Source organism: Hemitrygon akajei, chromosome 21 (genome assembly GCF_048418815.1).
Source record: "Hemitrygon akajei chromosome 21, sHemAka1.3, whole genome shotgun sequence".
In the NCBI taxonomy this organism is placed as follows: Eukaryota; Metazoa; Chordata; class Chondrichthyes; order Myliobatiformes; family Dasyatidae; genus Hemitrygon; species Hemitrygon akajei.
In genome coordinates, this window is record NC_133144.1 from 59,338,717 (window position 1) to 59,359,929 (window position 21,213).

Genomic DNA, 21,213 nt, shown 5'->3' on the forward strand with positions numbered 1-21,213 from the left:
TGAGATACCTTCAGAAATTGTATGTAAAAAAAATTATATATAGCACCAATTAATTCTGTTTAGAATTTTCATTCAGGCGTTAAATCAGTCTTGTTTTAAGTATGTTACTGTTCAACTTCCAATCACTAATAGCAGCAAAGGGACCACTTAATAATAGCAAATACATTTGCACATGTAAAATACAGAAAATTGGCACAAACACAAGACATTCTGAAAATGCTGGAAATCCAGATCAACACACAAAGTGCTTGAGGAACTCAAGAGAAAATGGAAAAGGAGAACTGGAAAAAGAGAAAAATGGAGGAGAAATTAAATTTCATTCTCGATTCTGGCTCCCTCTTACCTCTTTCCCTTGATCTCACTGCCCATCAACTGCTTCCAACACCCCCCCCCCCCCCCACATTCTGTCTTCTTCCTTCCTTTCCTATCTTGGTGAAGGGGTTGGGCTCAACATGTTTACTGATTATTCCCCTCCACAGATGCTGCCTGATCTGCAGAAAGGCAAGAAAAACATTCCAAATTCATGCAAACTCCACTAACTCAGTAAATAGTTACAGGTTGAATCTGAAACTATCTTGGGAGCTGCTATGTCACATGGTGATTTTTAATTGACAAAGCCATGTTGTCTGCTTTTGCTTCGGGACTTCAGAGTTGCAAGTTATACTCTGAGTATAAGTTCCCTGGTTGCTCAGCATTTTATGAAACATTACTGTGCTATTTAAGCTTTCTTTAAGAAATTTAAAGTTTTAATATGGTCACATACAAGCCTCAGACAGGGTTAGAAACACTAGATTAATGCAACATAACCAGATGACATAGATGGCAATACAGATTTTCTCCCAGATGAGCTCAATGCCTTTTAAGCTCACACTGACTGACAAAACCTTCACAAACTTCTATATCCCCCGAAGACCCTGTAATTTCAATCTCTGAGGTCAATCTGAGAGCATTCTTCAGGATGGTGAACCACGGAAAGCATCTGGCCATGAATGGATTCCTGGTCAAGTACTGAAGACCTGTGCTGATCAACTGGCTGGACTGTTTACTGACATCTTTAACATCTTGCTCCGGCAGTCTGAGGAACCCACCTGCTTCAAGTAGGCTTTTATCATACTGGTGGCCAAAAGGGACATGGTAATCTGCCTCAATGAATATCATCCAGCAGCATTTGCATTCACTATGATGAAGTGCTTTGAGAGGCTGGTCATGAAGCACATCAACTCCTACCTGAGAAGTGACTTGGATCTGCTTCGATTTGCCTACCCTCACAACAGGTCAACAGCAAATGCCATTTCATTGGCTCTCCACTCACTTTTGGAACATCTGGACAGTGAAGATGCATACATCAGGATGCTCTTCACTGACTACAGCTCAGCATTCAACCCCTCAAAACTAATCAATAAACTCCAAGACCTAGGACTCAATACTTCCTTGTGCAACTGTATCCTCAATTTCCTCACTTGAAAATCCCAGTCATTACGGATTGGAAACAATATCTCCACAATCACCATCAACACAGGTGCACCACAAAGCTGCATGGTTATCCACCTGGTCTACTTGCATTATACCTATAACTGTGAGGCTAAGTACAGCTCCAGCAGCATATTTATGCTTGCTGACAACCACTGTTGTTGGCTGAATCAAAGAGGAGAGAGATTGAAAATCTGATTGCAAAATAGGAAGTTCACCTCAGTTGATAGAATATGTAGGCAACTGGCCTCCTCCCAGCCACAGGCATCTGCTTCCTTCATAATTGATCCAGCAGGTAGGGGGTGAAGGGCATTGTTTAAACATTGATTTTATTTTCTCCCTTACTTTGCTGTTGTTCCAGATCTTTGTAAATACATAGGAGACTTTGGAATACTCTTCTTTGACATTAATGGATATAAAATTGAGTTAGTAAGCTACCTTTGCAGTAATTGTTAAAAAAAGTTTAAATTCAAGCAAAACAATAATTTAGCAATGAATGTTGTTACAGTGCAACAAGTGGTGAAAATAAGCAGCAAAAAAAAGTCTTGTTGATTTGGCCATTAGTGTCAATTTATTCCCTTTTTGGTATAGATTACCATTTTATTTTGAAGAAATACATAAAGCCAGGTTTGCCATAAGCTAGGATTTTAATTTTTTTTAAATTTTATCTAGAGATGCAGTATGGAACAGTCCCTTCCCGCCCAAAGAGCTGCAATGCCTAGCAATCAATCTATTTAACCCTAGCCTATTAACAGAACACTTTATGATGACCAATTAACCTACTAACCAGTACGCCTTTGGACTGTGGGAGGAAACCAGAGCACCCAGAGGCCTCATCATGGCAGTAGAGACGGCCTTGGACTGACATGTTGGAATGTGAATGGGAAGTAGAATTTCAAGATTCTGGGTGTAGATAGGGACATATTACAATGTTCAGCATCAAGTAAACACTATTTGTCAAGACTCATTAGGACAGTAATTAAGGATAGAACAATTATACTCCAGCCAAAATTTAAAAGTATTGTATAATGTAATACCCAATTGGGAGGATGGGACCAAAGTCAATATCAAACAATTCAACATTAATAATGCCCTAAAGATGACCAAAATGATAGCTGGTAAAGAGATAACATTAGATACACACACAGGTATACCATTGTCTCCAACTACTTATTCACCATTTCTTGATAATCTTAGATTGATGGTGAGACAGCTGCAAATCCCCCATGACTACTAATTATTAATTGGTGAATTATTACAAATCATAGCAAAATTTTTTAAGACTTATAACTTCACATGGGTGACAAAAAGTTAAATGCTTTCTTTTAAAGCAAGTTACATCCTGAAGCTTTCACTTCTTTCCTAACCTATAGCATAGAATCAACTTGGGTTTTGTTCAATATTCTACTAGCTATGAATATACATTCCGAGACGATTTCAACTTAACTGTTAACAAAGATCCACCACAAGTCTAGTAGCCCAACCTAAATAAACATCACCGTTACACAATCATCCTAAATGGTGACCCACTTAAAGAACCACTTTTGCACTGTGATACTATTCTTCCTTTCAAATTATTTTCCCCCTCACAACATTTAAACTAATTTGGTGAATTTCTCAGTTATGTTTGATCCATAAACAATGACCCATTTATATCTGATTTCTTTTCATCATTGGGTGGATTGTTCTTGCTCTATACAGCATATTTCCACATTATGTAGTTGTGAAAGGGATCCAGATATGCTTGTTTTTTCCCCAAAACTAAATTTTTTGTCTATTCCATGTGCATATGAATTCATTCATGCATTTACTAGTTATGTATAGTATCTCGATGTGTAAATGTCAAGATGTAAATGCAAGCCGTAATACAAACATTTGTCATTTTACTGGAACCCAGAGGGGCAGGTACAATCGTCGCGACTGCTGATTTTGCAAGAATATTCCGCAAAGTAACAAAATTACATTGCATAAATTCACTGTGTTTTAATAGTTTCTCTTACCCTCACACAAAAGGTCACAATTTTTTACAGACTCAAAATAATTAGAACACTGAAATTTGCCAAATAAATTGGCAGACATTAAATGGAGAGGCAATATTTTTTGTTCAACTAGCAGGGCTTGACTTACTGCATTTACGAGTTTTGTTTGATAGGATATCACAAAGTGTAAAATGGATTCTGAAGAAAGCCTGTAGCGGAATGATTTAATGCAGATTTGATGGAGGAAACCAGTCAAAGTAGAAGAATTGCACTGATACATTATTTTAAAATACGTTTGTCTTATTGCCAACCCTTAGCATTGAGAAAATAAACCTGCAGAAAAAATTGCACTATGATATAAGCATTGAAAACTGCACAACTAATTCATGTTAAAGGGTATCCAACCATAGCTGCAATTTACAATGCTTTTAAATTTATGATTTCATAATTTTCTCTCTGACTTCCTCTCTTTTAAAAAAAATTTATGATTTGACATGGCTACAACTTTTCCTTCAATATGGTATATATATAGCAGCCATGTATGAACCTTTTCTTATGCGATAGCCACAATAGCAATGGATAATGATTGCGAATGGGAAAAAACTGTGTTTGACCTCTCCATAGTATCCTTACACTGAGATGTGCCTGCAGTTTCTTGCCACTACTTTAGTGATGCACCCCACCTCGAAGTTAGGACTACTCTGGCTCATTTTCATATCAGAAACAACATTAATCTTCAAAACCATTGGGAACAACTTAAAAATTTTAATAAACCCTTTTGCTAACCTGCGAGGAGACCATCATTGCTCATGTACAGTATAAATGCTCCATGAAAGAGTTACAAATATTTCAGACTTATGAAATAAATGCTTGATCTAGTTTCAATGGACCTCTATGCTCAAGATTAAAGAGGTTTTAGCTTTATTTGTTACATGTATATTGAAACATACAGTAAAATGCATCAACAACCGACACAACCCGAGCATGTGCTGAGGTCAGCCAGCAAATGTCACCATGTTCTGGCACCAACATAGCATGCCCACAACTTACTAAAATGTGTCTTTGGAATGTGGCAGGAAACTGGAGCATTCAAAGGAAACCTATGCAGTCACGGGGGGTGGGGGGGGGGAACATACGAACCATACAAATTATGGAACTTAAAATTCTGCATAATAATCTATACAAATATAAAATACTATATTTATAATTGTAACACACTGTAAGGTTTCACTGCTAATGTAATGGTTTCTCTGTAGCAGCGGTGTTTGGGTTATGAATAGAGATAACGGGGGCTTTGGAATGTGCGCCATCCAATCAGAGGCGTGATTTTCTTTCTTGTGGACCCGAGGGAAGGTTTCACGGGCTTTTGCTCAGCGGAAGATGGAGAGAGAAGATGCCAGAATGGAGAAGTCGTAGTCTGCAGGATGGAGTGGACTTGGAATGGGGTCAGGAGTCCATGCCAGAGGAGGGGAAAAAAAAAATCGGAGATGAGCAGCCAGGGAAACCGTGAACTCCAACATTGCTCATTAGAGAAAAGGCCTTTTCCTTTTTTGTTTGTTTAGTCCCTATAGTTAAACTATGAATTAAAAATCTCAATTGTTTAATTGCATATTGTGTAGTGTTTGTTATTTCGTGGTACTGATTTGTAACAGGGGGACACATGATGCAGCATCCACCCAAACAAAATTTAAGTTTAGCCAGGCCGGAGGCTGTCTCCCCCTAGAGTAAGCCGCCAGCCGATCCTGAGGGTTATATAATCTACAAACTGAAGAACATCAGTATGCATGAGATTTATATAAACTTGTAATAGAACCTATCATTTTGAGATTAAATATCAGTTTTTACCATTGAATTGTATGGTCAAATTTACTTGCAACATTACAGTTTCCTAAAAGTTCTTTTTAAAAGTAAAATTAGTGTACGTACAAATCATATGGTGTGTGATTGCTGGGTCTAGTACTGGACATGCAAGTAACTTGAGCAACATTCCTATCATAACTTTTCTCCAGATGAAATCAGATTATTTGATTAGAACAATAGTCATTTTACAAGTTACTGAATGGAAGCAGAACAGGACCAGATTAATAAAAAAATTCCAGCATGCAAGTGCTGTAGAACACAGATTTGAAGACAGACCAGGTTATGCTTATAAGCCACTGATGATGATTTTCTTGCAAACCCCAGAATACACTTTAAATACTGCAGGATACACTTGTTACTCCATGTATCTGTGACTGGCAGAAGTCTTGGTACTGGACATTGACGATTTAAGAAAACTTAAATGTTTCTTTAAACTGGCAGAGGAAGACATACACTTTAATTTTATTTCTATTTTTATATCAAGACAGTAAAGGTCTTGAAATACAAGGTAAAAGCCTTATAATTTCACAGTATTTTAAGAAAACCAAGCTATTAAAAATATTCTTAAATTGCTCCTCCAGCTCAACATCAGGTACCAATCTTTCAGCAACTGTGTTCTCCCTCTGGAATTCTTTTCCAAAACCACTTCACTTTTTCACCTTTCCATTCAACTTCTAAAGTCTCTTAATTACAATTTTTTAAAATAATGACTTTTAACATTTTCCTCCCAGCCACCCTAATCACAGTGGGTGTCCTTCCTGGCTTTTGTGAAGTGTTCCAAGGCTTTGTCTAAAGGTCAGACACTATGTACACACCTGTTAGTCCTTGACTTCTGTTACAGATGAATTCTACATAAATCTCTTTCTTACATGGAATAAACTGAAATCTCATAATGTTTACTGTTATTTGTATTCTATTTATCATGTAAATTTATGCTTTTTTTTGCTGTGTTTATTTGTTAGAGATTATTCTCACTTCAAAAACCTATATTCTCCAAAGTATGCTTTTACTCAACAAGTGGGTAATGAACAATAAATAAGACATAATAAAATGTAAGAATTTCATGTACCAACATTACAAGTTAAAAACAATACAACCCTTCTACAGAAAATGTTGCACTTGTGATGCAAAGAGCAACTCAGAGAATCTGGCTGAATCTGGGTAATTAGCCCAACGAAAGTGTTCTTGGATATTAATAGATAGTGTGACAGGTGCTCATATTGTATTTTTCATCTAATCAATTATATCACCCTACAATAATGTTTAAAATAACAGTACACTTATGTATATGAAGTTCAAGATTTTCTTCTACGATAAAAAAATAATTGTTTAAAAATAATTGTTTAACATAACCATATAAATTGAGTATATGACAGAACAAAAACATATATTTAATAGATTTTAGCTAGTTAATATCATTAGCTGATATCTATTTGCAGCCAGAAATCAAAGTCTGTTATAACAGGAGCAATATTACTTCAAAAACAAGATGTTCGGCAGAAGCTGGAACATCCAGAGCAAAACACACAAAATAAGTTGTACAGTAGGACCAGAATTAGCCGATTTGGCCAATCGAGTCTGTTCCGCTATTTCATCATGGCTGTTCTATTTTTCCTTTCAGCCCCAATCTCCTGCCCTCCTCCCTGTACCCCTTCATGCCCTGGCCAATCAAGAATCTATTTACCTTTGCCTTAAATGTACATAAAAACTTGGCCTTCACAGCTGCCTATGGTAACAAATTCCACAGATTTGCCATTCTCTGGCTAAAGAAACTCCTCCTCATCTCTGTTCTAAATGGAAGCCCCTCTATTTTAAGGCTGTGTCCTCTGGTCTTAGACACTCCAAAATGCTGGAGGAATACAACCGTTCAGGCTGAATCTATGGAGAGGAATAAACAGTCACCATTTCAGACAGAGAGCCTTCATCATGACCGGAGAAGAAAGATGTACAGGTCAGAATAAGAGGTGGGATAGGGGAAGGAGTACAAATTGGCAGGTGATAAGTGAGACTAGGTGAGTGGGAAGGTATTGAAATATTACTGCTTTTGCAACACACACAACTTGCTGATCTCCGTCTAGGTCTTCTAGAACAAACTCGACTTCTTAATCTTTCTTAATATGACTGAAACACCCATCTCAGAGTAACATCCTTTCCTACAACAAAATGAAAGTTCACACCAGCCATTCTTGCACCTTCCCCAACATAGAAAAGAGTAAAACTAGGATAATCCAGTATCTGATTGTTCTGAGATCCATGTGGATGTGCGGCCAGAACCAGGGTTGGAATCCAGACCTTGAGAGTTTGGAATGTGGGTAGGTTTGTGGTTGGAGCTGGGATCTAGGGAGCATATTTATTTCTTGGCCCCATCATGTGCACTGGGAAACTTATTACACTACTGTGTAATATGTTAAAAAAGTGAGATAAAAGATAGTTTGGGTATTAATAGTATCCAATAGCCCAGGATATTTGCTAGTTCAACACCATCAGAATCCCATAGGTGTCATATTATCGGAGTTTAGCATTGATTTAATAAAGAGTTATGGTCATTCCTGTCACAGTGGAAGTAGAACTGCACTGGCCAAAGTTACTTCACATGGAATACCAGCAACTGGCAGAGAGCAGCTTACAACATAGAAACTGAGACTGGAAAATGAAATAGCAATAGGCAAGATCTCTGTTCTACAAAATTCTGACAAAGAAAATACTTATTTTTACACTTCACAGTTAATGCTTGAATAAAATGGTTTATCTTATCTAAACCCATTTTGGTGTTCCTTCGAAACAAACAAATACAAATGCCTGCTACAGCATTAGACTTGGGAAAATGAAATAAAACTATCTTGTCCACCTGCAGCTATGAAATGGATTCAAGAATTCATCACAGATATAATCTATTCACACTTGACAATCCTGTCTAAAGTGATAACTGAACAAAACAAACCTAATCCCAGTCTCTGAAACCGACACCCGTCAGTAACAGACCTTCAGATATAAAATGACAAGTCAGCCAGCTGTCCCACTGCTAGTGGATGACAATTACAAGCAGTCTGTCAAATGAGCATGGGTGTGGCGACAAATGAGGGCAGAAGCCAGCATCCCCTGATGCCTGCTCAGATATGCATTTTCTCATTATAACCTGCCCTTTTATGCATGACTCACATACCAGCAGAAGTTCAACAAGCACATTCATTTGTCATTCAACAGTTTGCAGTACAGATGGGACCTGTCAATATTAAAAAGGGAGAGAAGGAAGGGGGGGGGGGGGGGAGATAAAACAAATTGTGTCTTTTAGCTACCACCAAACTAGCATTGCATGGTTACAGGCATTTCTCAGCGTTCTCACCTTTCATGTTGTGAGGCTTCAGCAAATATCACAGTTCATCCTTAAGAATTCATTAGGAAAACAGCGGAGTAATGACACCTCAATTCAGACACTAGTGTCAAATCTCAAAGGTTTAGATCAAAGTGCTGGATTATCACATTAACCAGATTAAATACCATTAAGTCTAAACTTGCAGCTTTGACTTTTCAAACTAATGGAAAATATTTTCATTAAACTCTTTCACTCAACAGCAGATAATAAACCAAATGGTTTTTGACATTTTAAATGACACAGAAAACAGACAAATTAAAGTGTCAATTTGCTATCATTTGCTAGAGCCTAATATCACTCAACATAGCTATTAATACTAGAAGTCAAAACTTATTCAGTTTACCCGCTACTGAAATATGCATCCAGGGGTTTTTTAACTTCATATTGAATTATTCTAATCACCTCCCTTTGTCTACAAACCTAAACCTGTACTAAAATCAGCTGTAAGCATTCTGAACAACATCAAGCCCTATTCATTCTTGATCCCTGAACTTGGTGACTCACCAACCTAACAACAATGTCACAGCAGAACTGGACACTAAGCATATGCTCCAGTCTCTGATCCTCTCCCCTCCCTTCACCTCCCCCAAATTGGAGACACCTGGCTTGCTTTCAGTTCAGTTTTCTTGATCACCTTACTTTCACACCTTTCCACCCAATGACTCAGATTCCAGGACAGTGCTTGTCCATCTAGGTTATACTAATCTATTATGAATAGTTTGCCTCATTTACAACTCCCTTTAAAGAGCTTATGTATTCATATTTCATGCAATGAATATGGAGCTTCAGTCAAAGTTCTAAGCAAAAGTAATTCTATATATTTTTTGATATCTGAACGTAAGAGAACTACAGACAATTTTGTCCGCTGTGACAACCACTATTTGTTCAAGCTGAAATAATAGGATCCATTTCGAATCAGGTCGATGTATTTTACAGTTAAATAAAGAGATTAGATATTATTCTTCAGAAAATTGTTTTTTTTAAATTACAAAGCTTATTAAGAGATCATTTCATGGAAAATAACGGTGCAGAAACTGATCAGTTCAACAAAACAGCAACATTAATATACAGTAATGCTTTTAATGAAGGAATTAACATTACACGCCACTTCACCAGGGCATCAAACAAACAATTTACACCACCCAAATGTTGACATATTAGGTCACATCAATAAAGCTCACTCAAAGCTAAGTTTTCAAAGTGGCTTTTTGGGATTCAGACAGCTTAAAGCAAAGCCGCCAAAGGTGAAGCTCAAGGGTAAGCTCTGAAGGAGTGCAAGTTTGCATGTAGTAACAGAGAAATGACCAGGACAATGAAAATTCCATGTTCTTGTTACAGAAAATATATTAATATGAAACAAAGGAAATAAAAGGGCAAAAGGTCAAAATCTGTACTTATTTATGTATTTATGTATTTATTCAGATCCATATTCATGATAATAGCTTGAAATGAATGTTTCCTTCAGGAAAGTTTCCTTTGTCTTTTATTATATATTAGGTTGAATATTATACCACACAATCATAAATTTCATCTACAAACCCCATTTCCAGAAAAGTTGGGATATTTTCCAAAATGCAATAAAAACAAAAATCTGTGATATGTTAATTCACGTGAACCTTTATTTAACTGACAAAGGTACAAAGCAAAGATTTTCAATAGTTTTACTGACCAACTTAATTGTATTTTGTAAATATACACAAATTTAGAATTTGATGGCTGCAACACACTCAACAAAAGTTGGGACAGAGTTAAAATAAGATTGAAAAGTGCACAGAATATTCAAGTAACACCGGTTTGGAAGACTCCACACTAAGCAGGTTAATTGGTAGCAGGTGAGGTATCATGACTGGGTATAAAAGTAGCGTCCATCAAAGGCTCTGTCTTTGCAAGCAAGGATGGGTCGTGGCTCACCCCTTTGTGCCAAAATTTGTGAGAGAATTGTTAGTCAGTTCAAAAGGAACACTTCCCAACGCAAGATTGCAGAGAATTTAGGTCTTTCAACATCTACAGTACATAATATTGTGAAAAGATTCAGCGAATTCAGAGACATCTCAGTGCGTAAAGGACAAGCCACACTGTTGAATGTGCATGATCTTCGAGCCCTCAGGCGGCACTGCCTAAGAAACCGTCATGGTACTGTGACAATTATAGCCACCTGGGCTCGGGAGTACTTCGGAAAACCATTGTCACTTAACACAGTCCGTCGCTGCATCCAGAAATACAACTTGAAACTGTATTACGCAAGGAGGAAGCCATACATCAACTCTATGCAGAAACGCTGGAGAGTTCTCTGGGCCCAAGCTCATCTCAGATGGACCGAAAGACTATGGAACCGTGTGCTGTGGTCAGATGAGTCCACATTTCAGCTAGTTTTCGGAAAAAACGGGCATCGAGTTCTCTGTGCCGAAGATAAAAATGACCATCCTGATTGTTATCAGCGAAAGGTGCAAAAGCCAGCATCTGTGATGGTATGGGGGTGCATCAGTGCCCACGGTATGGGTGAGTTGCATGTATGTGGAGGTACCATTGACACTGAGGCGTATATTAGGATTTTAGAGAGACATATGTTGCCATCAAGGCGATGTCTCTTCCTGGGACGTCCATGCTTATTTCAGCAGGACAATGCCAGACCACATTCTGCATGGGCTACAACAGCGTGGCTTTGTAGACACAGAGTGCATGTGCTTGACTGGCCTGCTGCCAGTCCAGATCTATCTCCTATTGAAAATGTATGGCGCATCATGAAGAGGAGAATCAGACAACGGAGACCACGGACTGTTGAGCAGCTGAAGTCTTACATCAAGCAAGAATTGACAAAATTTCCAATTGCAAATCTACTACAATTAGTATCCTCAGTTCCAAAACGATTAAAAAGTGTTATTAAAAGGAAAGGTGATGTAACACAATGGTAAACATGCCTCTGTCCCAACCTTTGTTGAGTGTGTTGCAGCCATCAAATTCTAAAGTTGTGTATATTTACAAAATACAATTAAGTTGGTCAGTAAAACTATTGAAAATCTTTGCTTTGTACCTTTGTCAGTTAAATAAAGGTTCATGTGAATTAACATGTCACAGATTTTTGTTTTTATTGTATTTTGGAAAATATCCCAATTTTTCTGGAAATGGGGTTTGTACATGAAACTTGGATAATCCTTTATTTTTTTAAACTGTAGGAAATGAACTATGTCATGTCATTTTTTTTGTGTCTTGGAAATGAATTTACTCTTGTTTGAGAAATTAAATGATCTCCGTCAGCATGTTTTTAATAATATGACTATAAAAATGATATTTGATAATTAAAGCTGATGGGGAATTTGAATGAGATCGTTTTTAAAAGAAAGGGGAATTATAACATCCATGGCTGAGCTCAATTTCACTGTTCATCCAAAGGGTCACGTCTCTGATATGGCAACATTTCCTCAGTACTTCTCTGTAGTAGTGTTTTCTCAGGTTATGTGATTTAGTTTTGATGCAGAAGTTGAACCCATAAACTTTTAATCTGGAAGATTATCAATGATTTTATTAAGGGAGAATTTTGTTACTTATGCATCTTGTGCTTAGCTTCTATTTTCCCAGGTACTATTATGTTGTGGTTTACCCACACTCACAACTTGCATATTATGTTATATCAGATTTCCTTGGATAATCTATTGTATAAGTTCAAAGAAGATATGAAAACATGCATGTCTAACCTGTCTCATTCCAAATTCTGCAGGAAATAGGGATTGAGGAAAGTCATTACACATTCCCATGGTGCTTATAATCAACTGGATCTTAAGTTTCTTTTCATCCCCAATTTAGTGCATCTTTTTGTGCCCAGTAATGACTGAAAACTCCATCCAGTGTGTGCAGTCTTCTCTCAACGACTGGGGTCCATGAGAGCCAAAAACAGACTCATGCATCATTACTTTAAAACTACTACATGCTCATGGGGTTCCACATATTCCTGTTGTGTCAATTTGGAATTCCTCACAAAATAAGTTTAACAGATTACACCATGACACAAGCCCTTTAGGCAACATTAATAAAGTCCTTCGGTAATGAATATGAAAATAAATGACATTAATGTATGTCTGCAGTATAATTTCAATAAAACGGGAAAGGGTGCAATTTTAGCTAATTTGATATATGTCATGAATACAAGTTAGATATAGTAACATCTGCCATAAGTGTAATAAAATACTGGGAATTGTGGAAAAATGGGCACAATTAAAGATCAAAACACCACTATTTTTCTTACTTTACTATGTTTAGGCTGTTTGGATCCTCAATAGATACTTATAGTTCATACTCTAATTACACAGTCACAGCATTGTTTCTAGGCCATCTCTCATAGCAGAATTTCAAGTATTGTAAGATTTCACAACATTTACTGCCTTTAACCTTATAACTGGGTAAAATGTACTTTTTAAGTGTTGTATTATGGAAAATACCATGCAAATGAACATTCACAAATATGCAACGTATACATCGGCATAGTTTGCAACTTTCTTGGAAATTTAAAGAATGACTACTGTTAAAGCATGTAGTTTAAAAAACTATTATAGATTTATTTTTAAAAAAGAATGTATTAACAGCTGGAAAGACAACAGCATTAGCTGATGCAGTATGTGAAAGGTATCTTTGTAATCAATCTTGAATATTATATCATGTTAAATTATATATTAAATAATTAACCTTGAAATTCCTTATGTAGCAATTTCAGATTACATATAAAGTGAATACTTTATGAGGAACTGAGATAAAATTATATTCCGCTTTGCAATAAAAATTAATTCTAAAAATCCTGTGTTCATATCGCACCTTATCATGCCACATCTTAAAGCTCTTCAGACAATGAATTACTTTTGCAATGACTGTTAAGTGGGTAAATGAATGTACATCTTTTTTAAATTCATGTATTGTATTAAATATACACATATGGTCAGCATCACACTGCATATAATTCATTTTATTTAGTCTAAATTGTCTGATCAATTATATTTTACAAGCTATGAAAGCAAAAGATTTCCATTAATTTAGTTAGGTCATTTTTTTATATCCACACACGAGATATATACGTACATTAATAGGCTGACAAGATATACTTTCCTTAACCAGTTAGTAAACTTTCAACTAATAATTAATTGGTTGCCAACCTCCGATCTACACTATATAAAACAGCTTTCAGACTCTGAAAAGATCATTTTGTATACTGTATTTTGTTGACAGCTAAATACGCTAGCTTTGGCAAAAAACAGTGTCTACGTGCAATTGAACAATAATGTCTGGGGATCCATTATTCTGCAGCCTTGCTTATGATACCTTACACCTACTAGGTATAGCCAATATCAATGAGCCCTTCTATTATTAGCTAATGTTTTCTATATTTTGCATGTTAAAGGTGTTTAACTAACATGTTTAAAATTTAATTTTGGTCGCCCCTACTAGTCTATTGCATCAGGCCACCTCCTTCTACACATATCCTCAGAAAAATGAAGACTATTGTTTATCCTGCACATATACCATATCTAACTATGTTTCCTTTGCCTAATGAGAGAATAAATGCTTAGCATTTGACTTCTGAGAATCATTTCAAGATCTGGTGAGCCTGCTAGTAGCATCTATTTCTTTGTCCTTGGAAATCTGGTGAGATACTTCCTTGAAAAGTTACAGCCCTTCTGGTGAAGGTAATCTCAGTGCTGTTGAGTTAGAGAGTTTCAGGATTTCTAGCCGATGATAATGAAGAACAGTTCATACATTTGCGAATTAGAATGGTTGGCCCGTGACTTGGAAAGAAACCTGCAGGTAATGATAATCTCACGCACCAGCTGCCCTACACTTCTTGTGGACAGGGGTTGCAGGTTTGAGAGATATTGTCTAAATAATGTCAGTGTGTAACAGCAATGCACTTTGTAGATAGACTCCATTGCTAGTGATGAAAACTTACTCCTTTCATGAGATGCCATGAATTACAGAAGTATCTACATTGTTGAGTCTTTGTTGGCAGTTGTATATGGTCTGTTTCACCATGATACAGCAATATAAGCATATCAACACAAAATTATAACACTGAGTCTGTCATTCTTCCACCCCAAGTTTAATAATTAGTAAAAGTTGGAAACTATCTTTCCAATCAGCATATTGAAAGGTCAGCCTTACTGCCACAATTCTCACTTCCCACTATCCACATATCCACTTGTTTTGTTTCTCCATGTGCCTTAAGGAAGGAGCAAAAGATTTTCTAGCTTTCCTGTAAATTGATGGGCATTGGGTGCCATACTCCACCAAACTCTGAATTCTGTTTCCTATTGTGAGTATGGGCACTCTGCCAAAGTGAGATATGGACTCACACCTCGAATACAGACAGGCTTCACTACATTGCCACCACAAAGAGACAATGATCTTTTATCTCAAGACGTACAAACAAGCTGGATGAACTCAGCAGGTCGGGCAGCATCTGTTGAAATGAGCAGTCAACGTTTTGGGCTGAGACCCTTCGTCAGAACTGAAGAAGAAGGGGGCAGGGGCTGTATAAAGAAGGTGGGGGGAAGGTGGAAAACCAATCAGAGGAAAGATCAAGGGGTGGGGGAAGGGGAGCAGGGAGGGGATAGGCTGGAGAGGTGAAGAAGGAATGAAAAGGGAAAGCACTATGGGTAGTAGAAGAAGGCAGAATCATGAGAGAGGTGATAGGCAGCTAGAAGAGGAGGCAGAGTGAAAGTGGGATGGTAGAAGGGAGAGGGAGGGAATTACCAGAAGTCGGAGAATTCGATGTTCATACCAAGGGGCTGGAGGCTACCCAGACGGTATATGAGGTATTGCTCCTTCAATCTGAGTTTGGCCTCATCATGGCAGTAGAGGAGGCCATGTATGGACATATCCGAATGGGAATGTGAAGCAGAGTTGAAGTGGGTGGCAACCGGGAGATCCTGTCTGTTGTGGCAGATGGAGTGGAGGTGCTCAATGAAGCGGTCCCCCAATCTGCGTCGGGTCTCGCCGATGTAGAGGAGGCCGCACTGGGAGCACTGGATCTAACAGGCTCATAAGTGAAGTGTTGCCTCACCTGGAAGGACTGTTTGGAGCCCTGAATGGTGGTAAGAGAGGAGGTGTAGGGACAAGTGTAGCACTTACGCTTGCAGGGATAAGTGCCAGGTGGGAGATCTGTGGGGAGGGACGTGTGGACCAGGCAGTCACGGAGGAAACGATCCCTGTGAAAAGCAGAGAGGGGTAGAGAGGGAAAGATGTGCTTAGTGGTGGGGTCCTGTTGAAGGTGGCAAAAGTTGCGGAGGATAATATGTTGGATCCAGAGGCTGGTGGGGTGGTAGGTGAGAACAAGGGGAATACGGTCCCTGTTGTGGTGACGGGAGGATGGGGTGAGGGCCGAAGTGTGGGAAATGGAGGAGATGCGGGTGAGGGCATCACTGATGACGGCAGATGGGAAACCACGATTCTTAAAGAAAGAGGACATTTGAGATGTCCTGGAACAGAAAGCTTCATCCTGGGAGCAGATGCGGTGGAGACAGAGGAACTGGGAATAGGGAATAGCATTTTTACATTTGGCAGGGTGGGAAGAGATATAATCGAGGTAGTTATGGGAGTCAGTGGGTTTGTGGAGGATGTCAGTGGACAGTCTGTCTCCACAGACGGAGACCGAGAGATCGAGAAAGGGGAGAGAAATGTCCGAGATGGACCAAGTGAATTTGAGGGCTGGGTGAAAGTTAGAGGCAAAGTCGATGAAATTGACGAGCTCAGCATGGGTGCAGGAAGCAGCACCAATGTAGTCGTCAATGTAGCGAAGGAAAAGTTGGGGAACAGTACCAGTATAGATTTGGAGCACAGACTGTACCACATAACCCACGAAGAGGCAGACATAGCTGGAGCCACATGTGAGTGCCCAGAGCTACAAAGGGGAGATCTTTTATCTCCCCTGCTCACCATCCTGATCTCCATTGAAATTCCTCCACCATCATCCTGACTGACATTAACTTATGGAATAAATCTAGGAATCTCTTTAGCTCATAACATTCAACTTGCAGCCCTATAAAATAATTGGCTATTGAAATCTTTGTAATATTGGCTAGCTAGCTGTTTGTTCACTCTTCATTCTCCTTTGTTTCATTCAGTCCCATAGAAAGAATTATTTAACTTTCCTTTCTAAAGCAAGAGTGTTACCAGCTAAAGAATCAACATAGGCAGATACAATTAAAAAACATACACAAAGTACTGGAGTAACTCAGCAAGATAAGCAGCATCAATGGAGGGGAATAAACAGTCGACATTTCAGGCAGAAACCTTTTATCAAGACTGGAAACAAAGGGGATAGGAGCCAGAATAAGAAGGTGGGGAGAGGAAAAGGAGTACAAGCTGGCAGGAGATAGGTGAAACCAGGTGAGGGGGAAGGTGTGTGGGTGGGGGAGGAGGGATGAAGTAAGAAGCTGAGGAGATAGGTAGATGAGGTAAAGTGCTGAAGAAGGAATATAATAGGAAGGAGAGAAAACTAGAGAGTTTACGATGCACTTAAGATGCTAGTTTAACAGTCTTAAGACTATGATTGACCACTTCCTTTTTATGTTGCTATATTTTTCGTAAGGATGCTAACCTAACTTTTCTATTTCCAGGTTCTTACCTGCCACATCCCTCAAATTTTATCTTTATCTTACTGAGTACTGGCACAGATCTAGACCAGAAAATGTATTTAATAAGTTAGGATTTATGGGAGCTTTTGATTCTTTTTTTAAGAGATGGAATTGTTCCTTGGAAAAATTTTCAATGTTTAATCACATCATTCTTGAAATACTTTATTTCCAAGATTGCCAAATGCGAACATAATATAGTAAAAGAGAAACAAAGCTACCATCAACATTTGCAACAAAATTCAAATTAAAATGGAAAATCATTGACTAGATTGAAATACTGAATGCATTATTCTACCATGAGTGATACATCTGATTCCAGACAATATGTTTTGATATATGATAGTAATTTAAGGCATTTGAATGGTTTTGGAGAATAATCCTCGTTAAGCCAATTATTATAGCATTGGAGGAAACATTCGTAAAGTGCTTTGAACAGCTGATTTTTGAACATTTTTCTGCAAGTTTCACAGCTATCAGCTTAAAGAGCTGTTATGCAATGTAGCAACCTGATACCATAAAATTAATGAAAGTTATTATGGAAAATTATCACCATCAATACCATGAAGGAATTAATAGTTATTTAGTGTGAACATGTAGTATTCCACTGAATTTCCATGTAGCATGACATACACTCAGTGGCCACTTTATTAGGTGCATGTTCATGGTCTTGGGCTACTGTAGCCCATCCACTTCAAGGATCGACAATGTTGTGCAATCAGAGATTGCACTCTTCTGCACACCACTGTTGTAACTTGTGATTATATGTGCTACAGTTGCCTTCCTGTCAGCTTGAACCAGCCTGGGCGTTCTCCTCTGACCTCTCTCATTAACAAGGAGCTTTCACCCACAGAACTACAACTCACTGATTTTTTTTTGTTTTTCACACCATCATTGGTGATCTCTGTAAAGACTGTGTGTGAGAAAATCCCAGGAGATCAGCAGTTTCTGAGATACACAAACCAACCCGTCTGGCATGGTCAAAGTCACTTAGATCACATTTCTTCCCCATTCTGATGTTTAGTCTGAACAACTGAACCTCTTGACCATGACTGAATGCTTTTATGCATTGAGTTACTGCCACATGATTGGATGATTAGATATTTGCATTAACAAGCAGATGTACAGCTGTACCTGAATATATATATCCTTCCTGCAACCTAATCCAGACTCCAGGGTCTCAGTCTATCTCTTTTTTGTAGAATAACTTGTTTAAAATCAACAAAATCAGAGAAGTTTTTAGAATTCCATGCTTGCTTTACAGACAGGACAAACCAAGTTTCATAAGTCTTATGCATTATGTATATAAAAATCATTATGCCCATGCCAACCCTAACAATCAATAATGAACATACCTGATCAAATAAATTACCAGTGAGTTTCTACTAAATGCACTCATTCAAAGTCTTTGAGGCTGTTAAAATTAGGTTGCTTCTTTTGGGACCAAGGACATTAATCGGCTATATTTTAAAAATCCTTTAAATATATATACACAAGAAAACGTATTTTAAAATATTAATAAATATGCATTACAAAAATATATAAGAAAATACATATTAAAATATTTTAAATGGTGGCATGGGGGCGTAGCAGCTAGCACAATTACTTTACAGTGTCAGTGATCACTGATCGGGTTTCGATTTCCATCAGTGTAAGGAGTTTGTATGGTTGCACTGTGAATTCTTGGATTTCTTCTGGGTGCTCCGGTTTCTTCCCACATACCAAAGGTGTATGGTTAGGTTTAGTACAATGAGTATAAAAAACATTCACCACACCCCCCCACCCCGGAAGTTATCATATTTTACAACATTGAATCACAGTGGATTTAATTTGGCTCTTTTTGACACTGATCAACAGAAAAAGACCCTTTCATGTCAAAGTGAAAACAGATCGCTACAAAGTGAGGTAAATAAATTACAAATTTAAAACTCAAAATAATTGATTGTATAAGTATTCACCCCCCCCCTTTAATATGACACACCAAATCATCACTAGTGCAGTCAACTGGTTTTAGAAGTCACAAAATTAGTTAGTTGGAGATTTGTTTTTGCAGACCTGTGTGCAGTCAAGGTGTTTCAATTGATTGTAGTAAAAATACACCTGTATCTGGCAAAAACTACACCATGAAGACGAAAAGAACACTCCAAACAACTCCGCAAAAAGGTTATTTTTTTAATTAATAAAACATAATTATATTAGTTTCAATATAATTATGGAGAAGGATAGGACTGGAGATTTTTGATCAGGTTTGAGATTTTGTGTATGCACAGTCTCTCCTGTCTCAGTTTGTAATACCTCCAGAGTTGTCATAGGTCTCTTGGCGGCCTCCCTCACTCGTCCCCTTCTTATAGGGTCACTCAGTTTTTGAGGACAGCCTGCTCTAGACAGATTTGCCATATTTTTCCCATTTTTTGATGATTGACTTAAATGTGCTCCAAGGGATATTCAGTGACTTGGAAATTTTCTTGTGTCTATCTCCTGACTACCGCTTTTCAATAACCATATAACAATTACAGCACGGAAACAGGCCATCTCGGCCCTTCTAGTCCATGCCGAACGCTTACTCTCACCTAGTCCCACTGGCCCGCACTCAGCCCATAACCCTCCATTCCTTTCCTGTCCATATACCTATCCAATTTTACTTTAAATGACAATACTGAACCTGCTTCTACCACTTCTACTGAAAGCTCGTTCCACACAGCTACCACTCTCTGAGTAAAGAAATTCCCCCTTGTGTCACCCTTAAACTTTTGCCCCATAACTCTCAACTCATGTCCTCTTGTCTGAATCTCCCCTACTCTCAATGGAAAAAGCCTATCCACATCAACTCTATCTATCCCCCTCATAATTTTAAGTACCTCTATCAAGTCCCCCCTCAACCTTCTATGCTCCAAATAAAGACCTAACTTGTTCAACCTTTCTCTTAGGTGCTGAAACCCAGGTAACATTCTAGTAAACCTTCTCTGTACTCTCTCTATTTTGTTGACATCTTTCCTATAATTCAGTGACCAGAACTGTACACAATACTCCAAATTCAGCCTTACCAACGCCTTGTGCAATTTTAACATTACATCCCAACTCCTATACTCAATGCTCTGATTTATAAAGGCCAGCATACCAAAAGCTTTCTTCACCACCCTATCCACATGAGATTCCACTTTCAGGGAATTATGCACCATTATTCCTAGATCACTCTGTTCTACTGCATTCTTCAATGCCCTACCATTTACCATGTGTGTCCTATTTGGATTATTCCTACCAAAATGTAGCACCTCACACTTATCAGCATTAAACTCCATATGCCACCGTTCAGCCCACTCTTCTAACTGGCCTAAATCTCTCTGCAAGCTTTGAGAAACTACTTCATTATCCACAACACCACCTACTTTAGTATTATCTGCATACTTACTAATCCAATTTACCACCCCATCATCCAGATCATTAATGTATATGACAAACAACACTGGACCCAGTACAGATCCCTGAGGCACACCACTAGTCACCGGCCTCCAACCTGACAAACAGTTATCCACCACTACTCTCTGGCATCTCCCATCCAGCCACTGTTGAATCCATTTTACTACTTCAATATTAATTCCTAACGATTGAACATTCCTATCTAACCTTCCATGCAGAACCTTGTCAAAGGCCTTACTGAAGTCCATATAGACAACATCCACTGCTTTATCCTCGTCAGCTTTCCTCGTAACCTCTTCAAAAAATTCAATAAGATATGTCAAACATGACCTTCCACGCACAAATCCATGCTGACTGTTCCTAATCAGACCCTGTGTATCCAGATAATTATATATACCATATATATGTTTATATATTATATAAAAATATATATTTATATTTTTAACTCATTTAAATCACTTTGAAGAGATTGGTTTTCACTGACATGAAAGTCTTTTCTGTT

At 38.0% G+C, this 21,213-nt stretch overlaps 1 protein-coding gene across 5 annotated transcripts in view; it reads right to left on the minus strand.

Moving 5' to 3' along the window:
* scaper (S-phase cyclin A-associated protein in the ER) overlaps window positions 1-21,213 on the minus strand; it is a 327,794-nt gene that overhangs the window by 204,161 nt on the left and 102,420 nt on the right. The gene's annotated exons all lie outside the window — the stretch shown is intronic.